This window comes from Neltuma alba, unplaced genomic scaffold (genome assembly GCF_004799145.2).
Source record: "Neltuma alba isolate B1F8T4 unplaced genomic scaffold, ASM479914v2 tig00007360_pilon, whole genome shotgun sequence".
Lineage (NCBI taxonomy): Eukaryota > Viridiplantae > Streptophyta > Magnoliopsida > Fabales > Fabaceae > Neltuma > Neltuma alba.
In genome coordinates this window covers 69,144-90,292 of record NW_021634762.1, presented here as the reverse complement: position 1 = coordinate 90,292, position 21,149 = coordinate 69,144, and the positions used below count along the sequence as shown (strand labels likewise).

Below are 21,149 nucleotides of genomic sequence, written 5' to 3'. Positions count from 1 at the left end.
CTCCATCTTCCGTACTCTCTCATCTACCACAGTAACTACCACTTCCCTTAATTGTTGCAGTAAAGTCTCCTGGTTAAACTGCAGAGGATTCGGTGGTTGATTAGGTGGGTTTGTGGATTCATTCCCACCTTGATCAGTTTGTCGGGATCGTGTCCGTACCATCCTCCCCACCTAAGGATGGAACCCACCAAAAGAAACACAAAGTAAGGACAAACACAGACACAAAGTAACAGGGAAGGTTATGTGAGATTATTATATATTGCCACTAAATGTAATGTAATGCAACTCAGTTCATAGAATCTTTAGCTCTGATACCAAATTGTGACAACCGTTCTTTTAGAACCCATTTTAGTCAAAATTTTCAATTTATTCAAACGATTAACCATGATAGAAAAGAAGAAACCTTAAAATTTTAAAATCGCTATCATGGTTAAAAGAAATAAACTTATAATAAGAGTAACAGTTATCGTTATCTTGGGCCTTAGACTTCCAAGTCTAGAAATATCATCCAACCGTTAGCCCAAACCAAACTGATATTTTCAAACATACGAACTGATAAATCAGTTTAATATAAACTATAGAGCTCATTAGTCAAAAGTCAACACTTTCGAAGGAGCGTTACATGCAGAGTCTAAGATGTCTCGGGCCTCCTCACGACCCTATCATATCAGATAGTAATAATTAAAGTATTATTTTACATCATGATAGTAGATGAGCCCTATGTGGCAATATATAACAAGTCAGCACATAAAACAAAAGCAGGGAGGCTATACAAGCTATAACAGCACACTATGCCTCCGGAGCCTTCCCTGATGGGCCACCACGGGAACTATCGCCTGAAAATGTTAAACACGGGGTGAGACAAACGCCTCAGTAACCAACTTTCCAACTCATCATACACACTAACACGTGCTCGTGAGGTGTCAAGTGGGACAGTTATTAATTCTCGAGAACTATAGATATCCATAGAAATATAATTTCAATCATCCAAACCCTCACTATGGGGGCCAACACACAAGCCACATAAGTCTATCCCTCACTCTGGGGGATCAATCAACCATATGGGCCTATCCCTCACTTTGGGGGACGAATAAGAAGCCACAAAGGCCTATCCCTCACTATGGGGGACGAAAGAAGAAGCCAACCAATGTGCACCAATGGCGGCCTTACCACGTGGTAGGACAAGACTCAATCCAAAATCCAAATAACAACCAATCATTCACAATATAATAAAATGCCTCAATCTTTTCTCAGTATAATCCATAAGATATAAATCATATATCTTTTCCAAACTTCTCAATCACCATTCCAAGAATCCCACAAGACAATTTTCAAAGCTTTAAAGATATAACATATCTACTCAAGTTCCAAATATCAAATATTATTCTGAAAACAGCAAAATACTCACAAACAACATATTAGCACATATAACAAGTGGAAAGTGGTTACCTCTCGCCAAAGCAATACTAAGGATTACCACAAGGTCAATCCTTTGCTCAACCAATAATTAATCTACACAATTAATATAACCACATATTAATATAAACTAATTAATTAATTAATTAAACTTCTCTATATTTTTTTTTTACTCTAAATTCCCGCAACTCTCATAACCCAAAAATTATTAAGTATTTTAGCAACAATTTAAAATTTCTAACAACCCCAAATTATTTACCTTAATAAAAAGGATTTTCAACAATTTCTAAATATAAAATTATTATATTATAAACTCTAAAAATCCTCATTTAAGTTTAAACCTCAAAATCAAACTATCAAAAATTCAATAATATTTCAAATATTTATAAATAAATAATCTAATCAAAACTTTAATGGTATAACTACCATATATATATTTCCATAAATAATAAACTTTTTAACTACAATAATTATTTTAAAACCTCCAGTCACCCAATAAATAAAAATAAACCGATTAAAATCTTAATAATATGTTAAACACCTCAATTAAATTATTCAACTTAATTTTAACCGGTAAAATATGATATAAATCATATATCACATATTTTTCAACTAGAAAAATCCATTTAAGCACTAAAACCAACAAATGGACCAATCCAAACCGATTAAAATCTCAATAATATATCAAACAACCCACTTAAATTTAATCGGTAAAAAATATGGTATATCTCATACATAACAGATTTTCCACTAAATAAATTAATTTTAAATACTAAAACTAGCAAATAGAGAAATCTAAACCGATTAAAATTAACAACTATTTTTGTTTCTAAATTTCTATAGTCATCTTTTGTCAAAACTCAATACTTATATCATATATAAGTCTCAAATTTTCTCTAATCACTAGGGTAATACTACTATTAGGAAGCATAAAATATATATGAAATATTTATGAAGAAAGTTTGATGAAAAGAGATAATTTTATGTACCTAAAATATCTTCAAAACTTGCCCTCTGCTTCACCGGTATGCTCCTCTCTCTCACACACTCTTCGGCTCTCTCTCTCTCTTTTTTCCTTCTCTTTCTCTCTTTCTTCTTGCGTCTGATGTGGAAATGAAATTGGGGGAGGGGGGTATTTAACAACCTAACATTTATTGAGGGGTTGAATTCTACCGCAACCCCCTCCAAAAATTTCCACACGCAACGTCAACTTTCCACCGAATTCGGTGGAAAGTTGACTTATATATATATATATATATTAAATATTATAATAAAATATTATTATATTATATTATATTTTATTATATTATTTTTTTCTTTTTTTTTTCTTTTTTTTTTTTTAAGGATATTACACATGCCTCGACCCTTCACTACGCCAAAACAGCAGTTTCTCTCAAACAAATTTCATGAAAAACAAGCAGTTTTTTTTGCTATTTGGTCATTTGGAATTTTCCTTTTTTAATCTATGAGAATATATCCGCAAGAAAACGCATATTGTTTTCCTTTGAGGTACTTAACTATTTATGAATTATTCCTTAGGCGGTCTCTTCATTTCCCTTCCCTTTCATTTCTATCCATTTCTTATTTAAACCATGACATTGAAATTTGAACTCTCCATATTTTATATTTTATAAATTAAGGACAAAATGTTAAAATTTTTTGAAAACTAAAATTGAACTACTAAATTTTAGCCAAGATAAATGAAGACAATAATAAAAAATTTAAAAAATTTATTTTATAAAACATGAAATATACACTATTTATATTTTAATGAGATAAGGTCTTAAAATATGCCTAACGATGTCAAACATGTAAAAGTTTCTTTTTACTCGAATATACTCTATAAGTGTTATTTCACAGTAATTTCCCCTGAAAATCCAAAGACTCCTTTCCCATTCATGCCTCCCGAGTACACAGCATCTTGCCTTGTTTTGCTGGCCCAAAAACAACTGTTTTTGTCTTGTTTTCGTTTGGGATTTTATATAATTGTGATCCGTTGCGGACAGCATCATCCAACAGCAGACAAGAGGACGAAAGTAAAGGGAGGACATGTATTCAGCCTCTAAGAACGTAAAACCTAAACTACACTCTCATATGTATTAGAAAAATTAGGGAAAATATACCATTAAAATTTTTACAAACTACTAATACTTTCTGCATATATAAAAAGTTGTTAGTTCATTCTCACCAATAAAATTTTTTTATCAAAAAATAATTTTTCTAATTTACACAGTATATACCTCAGAAATACACAACTCTACTGGGGTGTTTATTTCAACTCTTTAAAAATATTTTTACATAAATTGAGATAAAAAATTTTTATATATATTACTTGTTGTATCACAAGAATACTTTTAAAAAATTAAATGTAAATGTCCATTATGAACACGCCTTTCTTCTTTATTCAACGCTATCGCTGTTCCACTTGCATTTTGATTATTGTATTTGGAGTCGACAGCTACTCGTGACTGGCCGTGACATTACTAGGTATGTTTAGATTAGTAGTCACAAGACTGATTTTTACAAATTTAAATTAGAATAAAAGTCAGTTAATGTAATGTAATTTATGTTTAAATTGGTGTTTATAAAAAGTCAATTAAAAAATATGTAATTTGTTTAGATAATTAATGAAAAAGTAAATTTAAATGTAAAATAACCAAAAAAGACATGAATTTTATTGAATAGTAGTGTTTTATATTATATGATATTAATGTGATAATTTATGTAGCTTCCTTAATATCTTCAAATTAATCTATTGGGATATTAAATTAAAGAGCAAAAGTAGTATATCATATTTATACAATTTGATAAATTCAAAAAAAAATTAAAAAAATTAAATTTTATTAGCTAATTTGTTCTTCTTAGAAGGAAAAAAATCGAATTATTGGATCAAGATAAGATCTAGTTAAATATTCTTATATTTCTTCTCATTCTTCTTGTTTTCTCTCTTCTCGTTACCGAAGGTTAAAGCTCAAACTTTCAGCTTTGCTTCTAACTCACTTTTTTTTCCCCAAAAACCCATTTAACAAAAGCTAATCCAAACCAGCATGATTGTGAAAATAATTAGTCCCTATAAACGTTAGCATGATTTACTCAATCCCTTGGCAAATGTGACGTGTTGGAAGCTGAGGAATGGACTGTTTATAAAGGTTTACTTTTAGCACGGGAACTTGGCGGCAAAAGATATAAAATGACTAAAATAAACATAAACTTTATTGAATACTAGTATTTTATATTATATGATTTTAATGTGATAATTATTAAAAACCAATTATAATTAAAATTATAAAATAAAAATATCTTTTAGTGAGAAAATTATAATAAGGATTTTAAATTAGTAAAAAGGACTTAAGTTAAAGGGTTTGTATAAAAGTTTAATTTGCAAAGTGCTGCTACCTGTGTGTATAAAAATTTATTAAGTCTTTCCCACCAATTAGATTTTTAATGAAGATTTTTTTCCAATTTTCTCTAAATTTATTATTTAATTTTTTTTCCTTTGGATATTTTTATAAGCATACTTCTTTGATCTTATTTATGAGGCGCTTTTAACTTATTTTATACAAATCAAGAAAAACCTTAAACTATATTAACTCTTCATCAAAATATAATAACTTTTCAACTTTACAGCTGTTTAATATATATATCTTTTAAAAAAGAAACTATATACGCTATAATAAATAAAAGATAAAATTGCACTTTCATGTCAAATATTTAATGAAGTGACTCATAAATAAGGTTAAGAAAAACCTTCTCTCTCTGCCAGAAACTTAATTATTGAGTACTTTGAGTAATTTTTTTTATTTTTATTAAAACAAAGTAGGACTTACTAGTGTCTTCAAACACTCCTATCGCGTCTCATAATTATCTTTTTTCTCTCTTCGTTTTCTCTCTTCGCATTCCTGAAGTCAAAATTTCTTTCATCGGCGTTGAAACACATCCAACTTTTGCTTTAGAAGTTGTTAGGCTAAATGACCAGCCAAACAACTCACAATTCCTAAATTAGCTCCAAACCTCAGTTTTATAGACTCTAGGGCACTTTTGCAACTTCAAAGGGCAATCCAAACGGGCCCTAATTGTTGAATGGGAGGCTATGCTATGATTCTTGTTAACAAGTTGTGCAGGGAATATAGCAGCGACGATATAAGATCCACTTGGGAGCTAATGACAACACACATTTCTAGGGACCAAGATCGGCTTGCTCACGCCTTGGCTAAGGAGGGGATTTCGCATACCTCTCTTCTAAATGATTGTCCTTCTCATCTTTGGAGTTTGACTAGCAAAGATTATATGGCAGTTCATCCCCAATTAGACTAGTGTCTTTTATTTTGGGTGAACAAAACAAATATTTAAAAAAGTGACATTTTACAGCATGCGGTTAGAGTTGAGTGAGAAGTTGAAATTAAGTCCATATTATTTTCTTCTCTTTTTAATTTAAAAAAAGGGAAGGAAGGAAAAGAACAAGAACAAAACGGTATCAAATTGGAGAAAAGAAAAAAGAAAAAAAGTCTTCAACATGGGCTCTATGGTACCCGTACTTGTTATCGTATCAAATGAAATGGCACCCACTAAATTAGCTATTTTATTGTTTTCCAGTTGTTTCTTCATTTCTTTTTTTTCCTCATCCACATAATACCTCCTCTCCTTAGTATAGTGACTCAGGTCTTAAATGTAATATTCATTTTGTAATACAACACTATAAAATAAATCTTATATTTAAAATAGAAAGAGTAAGGATTAGATAACTAATTTGAGAATATTTAGAAAATTAGTTTAAGTTTTTATCGGATGTTTTCGAAGGGACATTAAAAAATTTAGTTAAATTAGTCATTATCATAAATATACATTGATCTCCCTAAACTATATATCTTCTGTAGTTATGTGCTTTGAAACTTCTTTTAGTGGGATCTTCTTTTAATTAATAGGAATGTTTTGAGAAAAATAAAAAAATAAACTGAATTAGAATATTATATTTAAGATTAAATCCAATTTTCAACTATAAGGACTGTTAAATTCAATTTCATTCCCTTTTTTTCCCCTCAACCACATGTTTTTTTTCCAATTTTTTCTTCATTTCCCCTTTTCACCTCAACCACATATTAACATCATTTGAACTTTTTATTCAAAAAGGATAAAATTCCATTCCACTCACTCTCTGTTCTGAAGTGTGCAGTGTCTATAAATCCATGAAACTTGAACCAGTTCCATTCAAAGCCAGCAAGTCTTCAGAGATTAATTGACCTGGTTATTGGTATCATAATAACCAGAATGGATAGTAAAGAAGCTTCAAGAAAGGAGACGAACTTCAAAGTGACGGTAACGAGCAAGAGGTGGTGGCCGCCATGTTGCCGTTACAAGAGCATTCGCTTCCACTCTCCAATCTCGACCTCCTTCTCCCGCCGGTCGACGTCGGCGTCTTCTTTTGCTACGACAAACCGCAAACTGCCATCTCCATCGTGGTGGCGGCCGCTCTCAGGAAGAGCTTGTCTGAGGCTCTGGTCTCCTTCTACGACTTTGCCGGAGAATTGGTGGCTAACTTCGCCGGAGAACCGGAGCTTCTCTGCAACAACCGAGGGGTTGATTTTGTGAAGTCTTGACTTGTACAACCCTGATGATTCAATTGAAGGCAAGCTTGTTCCTCAGACGAAAGATGGCGTCCTGGCTGTACAGGTAATTTCTTTATATATATATATATATATACACACATGTATGTATATGTATGTGTGCGTGTGTGTATCGTCACAGAAAAGGACACATAATTGCAAGTGCATGCGCATGCAGAGACCTGTTGTCTTTTTCTTTTGGAAAGTCGTGTGTGGTGTGGGTGTGTCGTCACAAAAATGGAAACAATTGCAAGTGCAGCCACGTGTTTTGAAATCAGTTTCAGTTCTTGTAATCCATCCTAAACTTATTACTATTTATATTTAAGTCTAAATTTAAAATTTTTAATTAATTATTTTTAAATAGAAAAACTATTTTTTTTTAAAAATAATAGTTAAGAGATTATTTCTATTTTAAATTTTATACATATTAAAATAATGACTTTCAATAAATAAAAATAAAAAAATCACATATGGACCCTCCAAATAAAATATGAATGATCTAGATCTGATAAGTTTAGGGTGCTCATCAAGATGATGAGTATCAAAACTGATTCTGACACGTTCTCCTTTGCTTTTGAAAAGTCATGTTCTTGTATATTAAGCTTATAAGAAAGGTTATACGGAGAGTTACAGCATTAAAAATTATTAAGATAATCTCTTTTTTGGTTAGTTATTGAAATTCATGGAAGGTTGTTATAACCAATGATAAATATCATGATACTTATTAAATTTCAACCATTCAAATTTAATATGGACGGCCGAGATTTAATATTTAATATTTTTTCTTTTAAATTTTTTTAATAAGTATATAATTCAAAATAAATGTAATATCTTTAAAAAAAACTTCCATTTAAAAATCTAGACCATTAAAATTGATTTTGAATGGTTCAGATTTTACTATAAAGAAAGAGCATCATGGTGCTCATTCTTGTGTAGAGTATTGAAACCGGTTCCATTGTCTTTGTGGCTTCAGTGCTCATCGTAGTGTTGAATACTGTGATGATCATTTCTATGGTAAAATCTACGCCATTAAAATACAAGTTTGATAGTCTAAATTTAAAATTTTCAACCAATAATTTTTAAATAAAAAGCTTTTAAAAAATATACAGATTAACTTTATTTTGGATTATATTCCCAGGAAAGAAAAATATTTTTTTAAAAAAAATAAAAAACTAAATCTCGACTACTTATATTAAATTTGAATAATTAAGATTTGATGAGTATCATAATGTTTATTGCTGCAATGAGCACCAAAACTGTTTCCTGAGCATACAAAAAATAAAGCCAAATTATTAGTTGGTAAAGACTATTTTGTCTTGATTTGAGTTTTGGGAGTACAAAATGCTCAATAGTGTTCGTTACATCTCGAAGGAAATTCATTATTAATTCAATCTTCACTTAAAAATTAGAATAATATAAGTAGGCGCGAATGAAAATAATATTACTCGCATCTTAAAAATGTCGTGCATAACTTTCCTCCGGGTCTCTTGGACCTGCTTCTGCCTTTTGGAAAATCATTATCATACAAGTAACAATAAAGCTCTATCCATGTGCTTGAGAAGAGTGGCACCGAACTTTTTGTTTTTCACTTTAGTAAAGCAAGTACTTACCACTTTAAGCATATCTAAGTCCCCACATGATGTGATGCTTGAAAATTATTTTTTAGTCCTTGTATTTAGCATTGGAGGAGTATTATACTTGTTTCTCAATCATTAATTTTAACTACTACATCTGATTCTTAATACAAGACTTTATTTAATTTTTATTTTGGTTATAAATATAAGACCATTTTGTTTTTAATACTTGTGTATTTTTTTTTCTAAAGTAGTCTTTCTAATAATGATAATTCTGACCCACACACTTGATTAGTAAGGATATTTTAGGAAAGACAATATTTATTTATTACAAATAACTAATTTAACTTGTTTTTTTAATCTTTTTAAATTAGTTAACTAGTTTTTATAATTAGTACCGGCGGTAATATTAATTACATTTATCAAATTATATATCCCGCAGGTAACATTTCTCGAGTGTGGTGGTTTAGTAGTGGCATGCAGTTTTGACCATCGGATTGCCGATGCCTACTCAGCCAACATGTTCCTCGTGTCTTGGGCCCGGTTGGCCCAGCCCACCAGCCCCACACCGGCCTTTCTTCCGTCCCAACCATCTTCCCGGCGATCTCTGCTCAGCCCACGGCTTCCCCGTCGCATCCACCCTTCCATTCACGACATGTACGTTCCCTTCTCTAACCTACCACCCCCGAAGAAACCCATACCCGGCTCCGAACCCGATCCTCTCATTAGTCGGATCTAATACATCACCGCCGACCAACTTAACTACATTCAAACACTCGCAAACTCAAATGCTGTCATCGATGGAGTGAAGAGGCGAACCAAGCTTGAGTCTTTCTGTGCATTCTTATGGAAGATGGTTGCTGCTAGTGCCGAGGACAAAAGGGTCATTGCCAAAATGGGAATTGTGGTTGATGGAAGAAAGAGACTAAGCAAAGAGAAAGCGTCGCTTTTAAGCTCATATTTTGGGAACGTCATTTCAGTACCATACGGTGCGAAAACGGCGGCGGAGCTGTCTGAGAAGTCGCTGAGTTGGGTGGCCGATGAAGTTCATGAGTTTTTAGAGGCGGCGACAACGGAGGAGCATTTCTCAGCCTTATAGATTGGGTCGAGGAACACCGCCCTGGTGCTGGGTTGGCGAGGATATATTGTGCCGGAGAAGGGGAAGAAGAAGATGATGGACCGGCTATTGTGGTATCGTCGGGGCAGAGGTTCGTAGAAGCAAAGGTGGATTTCGGGTGGGGGAGGCCGGTGTTCGGGTCATACCATTTTCCATGGGGCGGTGACGCGGGCTACGTGATGCTGATGCCGAGCCCCGCGGAGAACGGTGACTGGGTGGTGTACATGCACCTACGAAAGGGACAGTTGAAGAAGATAGAATGTGAGGCTGCACATACGTTGAAGCCCTTAACTTGGGACTATCTCACTCTTTGATACGTATTTGACTATTTGTAGTGTCATGGAAAGGATCTTCAACTTATTGACTTTGATATGTATTTGTAATGTTATGGAAAGTATCTTCAACTTATTGACTCAGTCAAATGACATGAATGCATCTAGCTATGTAATTGATCACAGATGTGAGTATATTATTAATTTGTTTTAGCCGACAGTAACCCACTAGCTTGCAAGAAGGAAAAAAGTTAATCCATTAAAATGAAAATTACATACATATACATATACTGAAATTAAAGTAAGTCATTTACTAGATTCTTATATTATTGATCATTTATATATATGTCTATATTTTAAAAAAAGTGTGGGTGACTAGTAAAGGAAGATTGAATCCATCCTGGGTGCAAGCTGTATCCAAATGTTCCAAACGGGGACCTATAAAGATGCATTAAAAATTCCGCCAGCAAAAGGATGCAGTAATAAATTTGTATAGATTAAATAATTCAATTAAATTTCATTTTTAAAATTACTCTTATTGAAGTTTATTAATTAAAGATGTTTGTTTACTTCATATCAATATTGCAAAGGAGACTCAAAAGAAAAAAATTAATGTTTTAGATAATAATGATCTTATATTAAGAATGTTAATAAATGTTCTTATAATAATTATTATTAAAGGGAATAATCATATTTATTCCTTAGAAAACTTTGATGCATGCACATTTGACATTATGCACTAAAAAATTTTGGTCCAATTTTATAGGGATTATTTTTAGATACAAGAACTTGGTGATTCAATACCATCGTTTTAATTTAGTAGTCTATCCGGTTTTTAATTTAGGAACCGGTTTGGATGCTCTTCTTAAATATGAGCACTTAAAGCTTATCTTATTTAGACCATTCATATCTTGTTTCGATAGCTCAAATTTATTTTTTATTTTTTAAAATAATTATTTCAATGTGAATAAAATTTAAAATAAAGATAATTTTTTAACTATTATCTTTTAAAAATAATTATTATTAAAAAATAAATAACTAAAAATATTAAACTTAAATTGTTCATATCGGATTTGGACGGTTCGGATGGGATGAACTTTGGGTGAAAGATGAGGTTAAGATGAGCACCCAAACCAGCTCCAATATAAGAATTTAGAAAACTTGTTTTAGTCCAAATTTATGTTCGATGCATTATTTATGTTATTCGAATTTATGTCCCATTTAAAAATAATTATTAATAGTGAAGTAGTTATTTGTTTATTACATTTGATACCAGATTAGAAAGAGTAGTATATGTAGCTTCGTAAAAAATATAGATCATCTCATCAAAGCAAGAATGGCTTTCCAATAACTAATAAATTAATGCTTCAAGACGAACTGCGGGAAGCAGTTCAATAGTAGCACAATGCTATGTGTTATGGTTACAACAATTATGATGAAACATGTATAAAATATTCAAATGACTCTTAAAAAAATAATTTTAAATAAAAATATATTAATTGACAATTAAATATATTAATTGACAATTAAATGAAGTATTCATGTATAAACCAATATAATCTTACAAAACGAAGTTACTAAAGCACAGATCTAATGGAATGATGATAAGAAAAATAAAATAAAATAAGATCCAACTGGATCAATATGCTTAAAAATTCTTAACCGGATCAGTCAGAATATTGATTCACCCATTTACTAGCCAAACCCAGAGAACCAGGTATAATTTTAATCAGTTTGAGTTGTGGTTGATTTCTAGCACGTTGTTGCTAGGTTTCATTTGGTTACTCGAGTTAGTTTATCCTTGTGAAGATTAGTGAAGAAGGCTTTGCCTCTAAATAACCATCAAATGGACCTTTAACAAGTGGTGATTGACATTATCACAATCTAGCCACAAGATTGTGTTCCTTGTTTACCATCTGTAGTTGCATTTAGCTATATGTATGGGGGGCACTGAAAATGAATGCACTACTTGCATAGTTTCTTAAGATTCTTAAAAGCCATTCTTCTTATTAACTTTCAATACAAACCACTTGTCCCTATCACCCCTTGGATCTTGAGGATAGAGAAAGGCATGTGTAAGGACCGTATTCACTGTAAAATACCTCATTATTAAATACTCTTATAGTCCTATTTTTAGGGTAGAGAGATAAGAAATTTGCCTGTCATATATATAAGTCGTATCATTAAATTTTTTTTATATTAATGTATAATTTTACTCTTCATTTAGTATTATGTTGACCTATCTTCATAGAACATCATGCATGTTAAAATAAGGATAAAACTCAAAAGTTGTTGAATTTTAAAAGTAAGTTAATGAAGTTTAGGGTTTTTCTTGGTATGTACATAATATATTAAAAAATATGGAGAAAATGTAATAAATTAAATAGAAAGGCAATAATCATGAGTGTCCATGTTTTGTATAGTACTTCTTTGGTCCATGATATAAGTCATTTTAACTGATTCGTTATAATCAAAACATGATAGTTAACTTATTAAAATTTTCTCACATTTAAAACGTTTCCCAACTTTACCCATATTAAATGAGGTTGTGAAGGAAATAAAAAATATAACAAATTATACATTTATGTATTAATTGCCTAGACAAAATTGATAAATAAATATTGATTATTGTTCAAGTGATTTATATTTTAAATCGAGTTGTGTTTTTTTAAAAGCAATTTGTATTTTGGAGTAACGGGAGTAGCTCAATCTCTTATCTAATCCATCTCTCATCACAATAAGTGATTTATTAATGAGGTTTAATGTGAGATTATAAAGGATTAAGGGATCTGACCTCCCATAGCAAAACTGTGGGTTCAAATATTTTAATTATATATATTCAAATATTTATAAATAAAAAAATATGTTGGGAGAAATTAAATGTCTAATTTCTTTGGGTTCAATAATACTTTTTGACCAAACGTTTAGAGACGAACTTCAAATTGACGGTAACGAAAGGGACAGTTGAAGAAGATAGAATGTGAGGCTGCAAATATGTTTCAGCCCTTAGCTTGGGATTACCTTAGTCTTTGATATACTCGTCGTCGTAGGTTCATCAGTTATTGGTCGTGTTTAATGCATTTGTAATGGAAGCTATCTTTATTATATATTGACTTATTAGTAAGCCAAGTGAGACATGAATGCATCACAGGAGATGTATTAAAGATGTGAATATATTGTTAATTTGTTTTAGCTGACAGTAATCTATTGATTAAAATGAACATCACATACATGTCTAGTAAGCAAGTCTTACCTACTAAACGTTAAGAGTAAAAATGATGAAGAATGAGTTAAGCTAAAATGATTTACTCCTTCCTTTCTTCCTTCCTTTTCTACAAGAAATAATCTCTCTTATACTGATGTTCTTAAATCTAAAAAATAAATTTTCTTTCTTTAAAATTTTAAATTAATATTTCTAATTTTACCTCATTAAATATATACCATTTATTATCCCTTTGCAATAAGTTTTTACTCATTATCTCTTAAGTACTCTCTTTATAAATAAGGATATAATTGTAAAAACACACACATATATCTTACATTCATAATTTTTAACTAATATTTTGAATGGCCTGTAGTTGTTTCATATTACGAAAGGAGTATCTATATACGTTCTTTCTTAAAAAAATTTTATGCATTGTTTGCCGATGACATTTTTTTTTTGGGTTTTATTGGTTAATAGATTTGCTATTGAGGTTTATCTAACCCATCTTTTAGATGCCTTTCAGCTCTCGGCTCGTTGGTTCTTCTCACCAACTCCACCATCTATAATACAGGCTATATTTTACACCCACACCCACCCACACGCACACAAAATCAACTGTTAGAATGACGTGGTGTTAATTAGAAATATGTCACACCAAGATTCATGGAATTCTTACCTGTTCAGACTGAAGAAGATGAAGTAGCTAAAGAATTTGAGCTACGAGATGATTTATTATATTATATATGTTCTTAATTACAAATTTTTTTATATATCTTTCATTCTAACATTACCTATTCTTAATATAAGAGCTATTTAGCTCATTTAAGTAAATTAACAAAACTAATTGATTTAGTTATTTGTAATAAATAGGTGTTGTCCTTCCCAAAATATCCTTGCTAATCAATTGTATTGGCTAGAACTACTATTATTATAAGGACTACCTTAAAAAAATAAATATGAAAAATAAAGTAGATTGATATTTTATATTTAGGACCAAAATAAAAGACAAACAAGTTTTTATATTAACAACCGGAGGTAGTATAATGTTAATGATGATATTATATTATTCTTAAAAATAGGAAATTTTAAGGAACAACGCATACGATAAATACTTCCTAGTTCATTTTTCTTAGAAAAATGTACATAGGCTACTTTATGTTTGCATTTGTAGTTCCTTATAAAGTTTCTTTTAAGTTCTTCAATCTTAATACCATTAGTCGGAAAATGTTGACTCATCAAATTTAGATAATGAATGTGTAATTATATTCTTACAAAGCATTCTAAAAATATAGTTGTTTCCATTTTTTTTAAGCTAGACAACTTAAAATATAAAAATATTATATTAATTAAAATGATTAAAAGAAAGCATGCTATGTCGGCATTTAATTGCATAATCATTACTCAAGTATGATGATTCAGTATTTTTCGTTTTATAAAACTAACTTTGCTAACATTAAAAAACTAAAAATATATTTTACGGAATCTAAAGGACTGAAATGAGATTTGATACAAACATAAACAACTAAACATATACTTCGATTTTTCTGAAAAGATAAACAAGTCGGAATAGGAGTTGTTTCCAAATATTTGGCAATGTACGATCAGCGTCTGAAGGAAATAAAGATGAAACAAGTAAAGAGAATTCTTAGAGAGAATTACTAGTATATTTTATGATATTATTTGATAAAAAGTGTCTGTGTTTGTTGGAAGTGTCCCTGTTAGTATTTCCCCTTTTATAAGAAGTTACAATTTTTTGCTTATCAGCTTGCACTTGCAACTTTTGTTTAGGCTTATGCTGCAGTTTTACCAAAAGTCTATCCACTTTTAAAGCGTAGCATACACTAACAGCTTAAAAGTTATACATGAAATCAAACCTGCGATTTTTTACTTCTACTTGCTAAAAAGCTTTCGTGTTTTCATTCTATAAATTAGTAGTTGCCTTTTTCTTAGATTTTGATAGTAAGTCTCGTAAACTTTAATTTCTTGAGAAATTATAATCAAAATTAAATTTAGATATATCCAAAATTTTAGCCTTGATGCTGTGTATTTTTTTCCTTGTTCAAAATTAAACGGGGTGATAATAAGCATAATTTTTTCCATTAACACGTCACGTTACGTAATGGCTGAAAGTGAATACGTTAAACAGGGTATCCCAATTTGCAAATGTCCAAAGTTGACCAAGAAATAAGGGTTCGTACGTCTATTTTTCTATATATATGTTTCTCATTTTCTCTTTTCTTTTTTAGATAAATGACCAAACTTCTGTTAATATAATTCCACCGGAGAAATTAAATATATTGTTTGTTAATTAATGACCATGGACTTCATATGCTTTCGAGTCTCTATGTATTATATTTGTCCCACTAGCAGTAATTAATAAGCCAAGAACCAACAACCAATTTTAATATAGTAATTTTAATATAATATAATTTTATATAAAAACGTCAAACATCACTCTATAATTCAAAACATGAAAAAGAATGTGGAAGATATCATTTACTGCCAGAAGGTCATTAATAAATTATTAAAATTATTTAATTAACCATGCATAGGATAATGTCGCCTTAATTAACATTTGAGTCTTGATCGAGATGTAATTTTTTTCCCCCTTTCGAAACTAAACGAGGTGCTAAGCATGACGTTTCCCATTTACTGTCATGTTAGGTAATGAAAGTAAAAGAACTCCGTAAATCTTCAAACTTGAACAAAAATAAGGGTACTTACGTCTTTTTTTTGTATTTGTTTCTTTTCTTTTTTTAATTTGGTGATTAAATGTCCAAACTTGTATATTATAGTACAATTCAACTAGGTTGGCAAACCCCAAAAAAAAAAGTTCAACTAGAAAATCTCAAATATATTGTCTCTCTCTCTCTCTCTCTCTCTCTTTTGCCGGCAGTTAGAATGTATAATATTTTCATACATGTGTGTACTCGCTATACAAGTTTTTAAAAGCATTTAGTTAGTGTTCCAATATGAAAGAAATGTGTCAACGTAGTGTTATATATTATTATATACCACATGTGCTCCATATTAGTATAGCAATTTTAGTTTTATATAATAAATATTGTAAAACTTCACTCTATTATTCAGGACGTAGATATAATGTGAAATAGAATACCTAAAATTTACTAGAAGGTCATTACTAAATCAGTGAATTATTTGATTAACCATGGGGAGAATGTGACCTTTTAATAATAAAATGAGCAAGGGGTTTTATAAGTGCTTTTAGAGACATGATAATATAAGTTATTTTCCTTGTAAATCTTTGTATAATTAAGCCTGCATTATAATATTAATAATTTATGAAAAATTAAATTCACGTAAGGCATATATAGTGTACGAGGAACTCTATTTAGTTTATCGAAAACAAGAATCTATGAAGCCTTGTAAATGTAGCGACCAACTTTGTTTTATTTGAGAGAAGAAAAATTTCATCCAAGAACGAAATTACAAAAGTTGACGCAACCAAAAAAAAGAAACTTGTCTATCAACACCTAATTATAGCAAGAGAAAACTTAAACATGTTAGAGGCATCAAATGATGTTTAAAATGTTAACAGCCCATTTAGTTTGAAAGCATGTTGATTTCAAAACGAGTTTCACTGCTAATCACAAGTACTCATCGCTAAAGTAAAATCTACATCGTTCAGATAAAGTATTAATGATCATGATTTAAAATTTTAACTAACAATTTTTAAATAAAAATTATTTCTAAAAAACTTATAGTTAAAATATTACATTTATTTTGCATTATCTATCTATTTAGGAAAATATTTTTTTTAAAAAAATCAAATCTGGGCCATCCATATTAAATTTGAACTGTTAAGATTCGATGAGTATTAGGTGCTTATCATTACGACGATTACTGAAACTAATTCCGTTGATTTCAAGACGCTAAAGTCTTCAGCATATATATAATCCCAAAAATGATTTGCCAAAATTACAGCTTCTAAGTTCAGGGTGCAAATTCTTAAAGAAGACATCCCAAGCTGAGATGAGATCCCAACCTCAAACTTAATGTTGAGATATTTGTATGTGTACGTAAAATTGTATAATAATAATAATGATAATGATAATTATGATAATAATAAAGTCACTACTCGTGGTGGTTGAGGGAAGATCAACGTATTCAACTTCACTTGGCCACATCACATTGTTAAGGACATGATCCAACTTTAATAATTGCTTTTATAGACTTTCAAAGTCTTTCCGTATATTTGTGCGTGTATTCCTTGTACCTAATTTTAATCCATTTGAATGAGTCTGCTACTTCATACATCAAACACAATTATTGGTCGGAAATCCATTCCCACTATAGTACTCCTCTATTCCTATTTATAGGACAGATAGAAAAGAAATTTTTTATTTTATTTATGAAGCAGAGAACAATTTTTTTTATCTGAATGTAAAATTTGATTCTTTATTAGTATTAGGTTAACTTTATTTTTATGGGATATAACACATATTAAACAGGAATAAACTTGAACAGTATTGTTGAATTTAAAAATAGAATTTATAAAGTTTGAGGCTTTTCTTGATCTATATAAAATATAAACATGTGTATAAATGACTTGTAAATTAAAGAAGTAATTCCTTTATTTTTTACTTTTGACGTCTAAGTAGTTTTTTTTTTTTTTAATGGTCAGAAACTCAATGGAACATTCCCAGAATTTGTGCAAGTGTTTAATTAAACAACTAATTTAGGGACAGATTTGACTATTCAGGTTATTGAGTAGATGAGAATATAGAAGAACACTAATAAATAGTATTATCCGATATTTAATCCCCTAATTTGGTCGGACTCATTAGAGTTCCCCTAACTACGTTTTTGACTTTAGGTGCTACCTACTTTGCTTCTTCTTCTTCTTCTTCTTCTTCTTCTCTCTCTCTCTCTCACATAATTGTATTTGAATAAGTGATGTAGGCTTCTTTATTATTCACAACTAATTTCTTCTTCTATATTCCCCAAAGATTCTTCTCCAGAATATAGACAAATGGATCTGACCAGACTAACTTGAGTACGACGTCGTTGTATATATCAATGATCTCTTCCGCCTTATAAACCTGTAAATGATCTGACCTGTTGGTTGTTCATTCATTGCACGATAGATATCTGTTTACCGAAATGACCAAAAAAAAAAATGAAAAACGATGATTGTATCTATCTATATATCTAAAATTCTCAATAATGACAAATAAATAACCAATTGATTAATTAATTAATTAATATAATCCTATTTGAAATAATTATTTTCACGATCATTTGAAGTTTACGCAACTTCTATGTATTCAGCTTGTCATTTCTGTAACATAATTGCTGATCTGTTTGTATCATTTAATTCTTGGCTCTTCACAATTTTGTTTATGGCAACCCGTTTATCTGACGATATTGACTTCTCTACATCCTTAACCAAACGGAAACATGTAACTTAATGTAAGTTGCGTTCCCCATATTATATGTCGTCTCCCTGTAGTTTCTTAAAATACTATCTTCACTTCACTCCTTAATATAAGAACTAGTTGATTAATTTGAATAGATTAAGGAAGTTTGTTAAGTTAGTTATTTGTAATAATTAAGTATTATATTCCGTAAAATACCCTTACTAATCATGTATTAGCTAAAACTATCATTTGATTGAACATTTAACATGTACAATTGCTACGACTACTTTAAAAAAATAGATAAAATATGAGAGATAAAGAAGATTAGAATCTTATATTTATTTACCAAATTAAAAGTCAAACTAGCTCTTATATTAAGAATTGGAAGTAGTAGTATATTGGAAATAAAACAAAATTTAATGAATAAAATTAATGTCATAATTAAGTTATGATTACTCATGCTCTGAAAATTACAAATTTAATTGTCGATAAGGTCAGATTATTATCTTAAAAAATACATGCGGCCACCTTGAAAATTACTCCTCCAGTCCTCAACACAGGAATTAATTAGGAAGTTAATGTTGGTCATATATATAAGACCTATTTCACATGTTTATTAATTTTTTTTCCAAATTAATCCTATTAATATTTCTCCAACAATAATCAATAGGAAAAGGAGGGACAAAATTAAGGAAGATGCTTAGGGTGTTTTAGAAAAAAATATATCATATTAACTAATTTAACTAATATCTTTAATTTACTCAAATTAGTTAATTAGGTCTTATATTAAGAACCAGAAGAGTATCATTGATTGATGATTTTTAAAATGAATATTAAAAAATATTGCCTAGTATTTTTCTTCAAATTTAAGTCTTTAAGTAAAATTTCTTTTTTTTTTGGCCATATATCTTTTTTGAAAGATGAAATTTAATATATTAGTCCTTTATTTGACCAACCAGAATTAACTTAGTCCGTACCATATTGTATGATAAATAAACGAAGATGGATTTAGCCACTTGCCATACTACCAACCGAACATTATTGTTTTTCGACACTATCATACCAAACCATTTACGTCAGAGATTAAGTGAGGGCAATAAATTATGCTTTTTTTAATCTCAAAGGTCAATGAAATTGCATAACGTTCTAATTTTTTTTTAAAAATTTATACTCCTCCCTCATAAAATGTAAAGAAAGTGTAAGAAAAAAAAGATCATATAACGTATAAAAATATATATATATATATATATATATATTACTTGCTATGCCTATAGGATGAGTTAAATGTATTTGAAATTATTATCTATTATATTTATAATAGAAATGTGCCTGACTGAAAGAATCAACCTCTTAAAATTTAGAGTGATCTAACTTTATAATTTCTAACGTGAAAACAATACATATTTTTAATGTTATATCCTTAATTAAGAAAATATATATATATATATATCTTCCAGAATATGTGCAAAATAAATTAATTTATACGTACGTTTTGCGATATAGATATGTTTTTATTTTTCTGGAATTTTTGAGTGATTTCGTTGCTTTCATTATATAGTGGAAAGAAAAAAAAATTTATTGGTTTTATTAAATATCGGTCCTTAATATAATAATTAGAAAACAAATTTATGGATATTAAAAAAATTAGTTATGCTAGTTATTTATAATAAATGAGTGTTGTCTTTTGTAAAACACCATTGTTTTTTTTTGCCAGCAAAAATAAAATATCATTGTTAATCATGTACATTATAAGAAAAATACTTTAACGTGTGCAATTATTATGGATACTACTTTGGAAAAAATTAAATGAATGGATATAAGAGATGAAGTGAGTTAGAGTTTTATATGTATTATCAAATTAAATCTCTAACTAGTATATAATTTCTAGCCATAGTTAACTTCAAGAATTAATGAAAATCCTTTTTGCTAAAAAAAAAACAAAGAATTCATGAAAATCCTTATAATGGGAATGATGAAAAGTGGGAATATTCGAAATTTGGCTTTTAGCAATTCTTCCGAAAATGTGATAGTAATGATTTTCAAATGCCGTTGACTTTCTTTGAATAATGTAAATTTATGTAAATGGGTATATAATTTTAATTAAAGAATAATAGTACGCAATCCAGGTATTTTCCCCCAAATAAAATTCAATCATATGCTCATTTTTTTAAAGTTGTTCTCTGTTGAGATTACCTTTTCAGCAATCTATTAGGTGGAGCAAACCCTTTTAAGCCTACGATTAAGTCTCATTTAAACTAATTTATTGCCACTTGATACTTAACAAAGGAGAAAGGACAACATCCATCCATCCTTATTTCTTCCCCCGCCTCTATGGCTACGTTCACGCGTAAGAAGCTAATTAAGAATTGTCATCAAATACGGAAATGTTACAAATATGAGTAAACTAACACGTACATTAAACGTTCACCCAAAAAAAAAAAACCGTACATTAAACGAATGCGTGTGTGTGTTTTTGAAACTTTGAACATATTATAATTAGAGTTTTGTGATATAAATTAAAGTTTGTATGCCAAGGTACTTTGTGACACATACCCTAAAATAATAAAATATCCTTGTAATAAGT

General features: G+C 29.9%; 1 pseudogene; it reads left to right on the top strand.

The window, feature by feature from the left end:
* The first annotated feature begins 6,692 nt into the window (after window positions 1-6,692).
* LOC114752387 (shikimate O-hydroxycinnamoyltransferase-like) lies at window positions 6,693-10,192 on the top strand (annotated as a pseudogene).
* The last annotated feature ends 10,957 nt before the right edge of the window (window positions 10,193-21,149 follow it).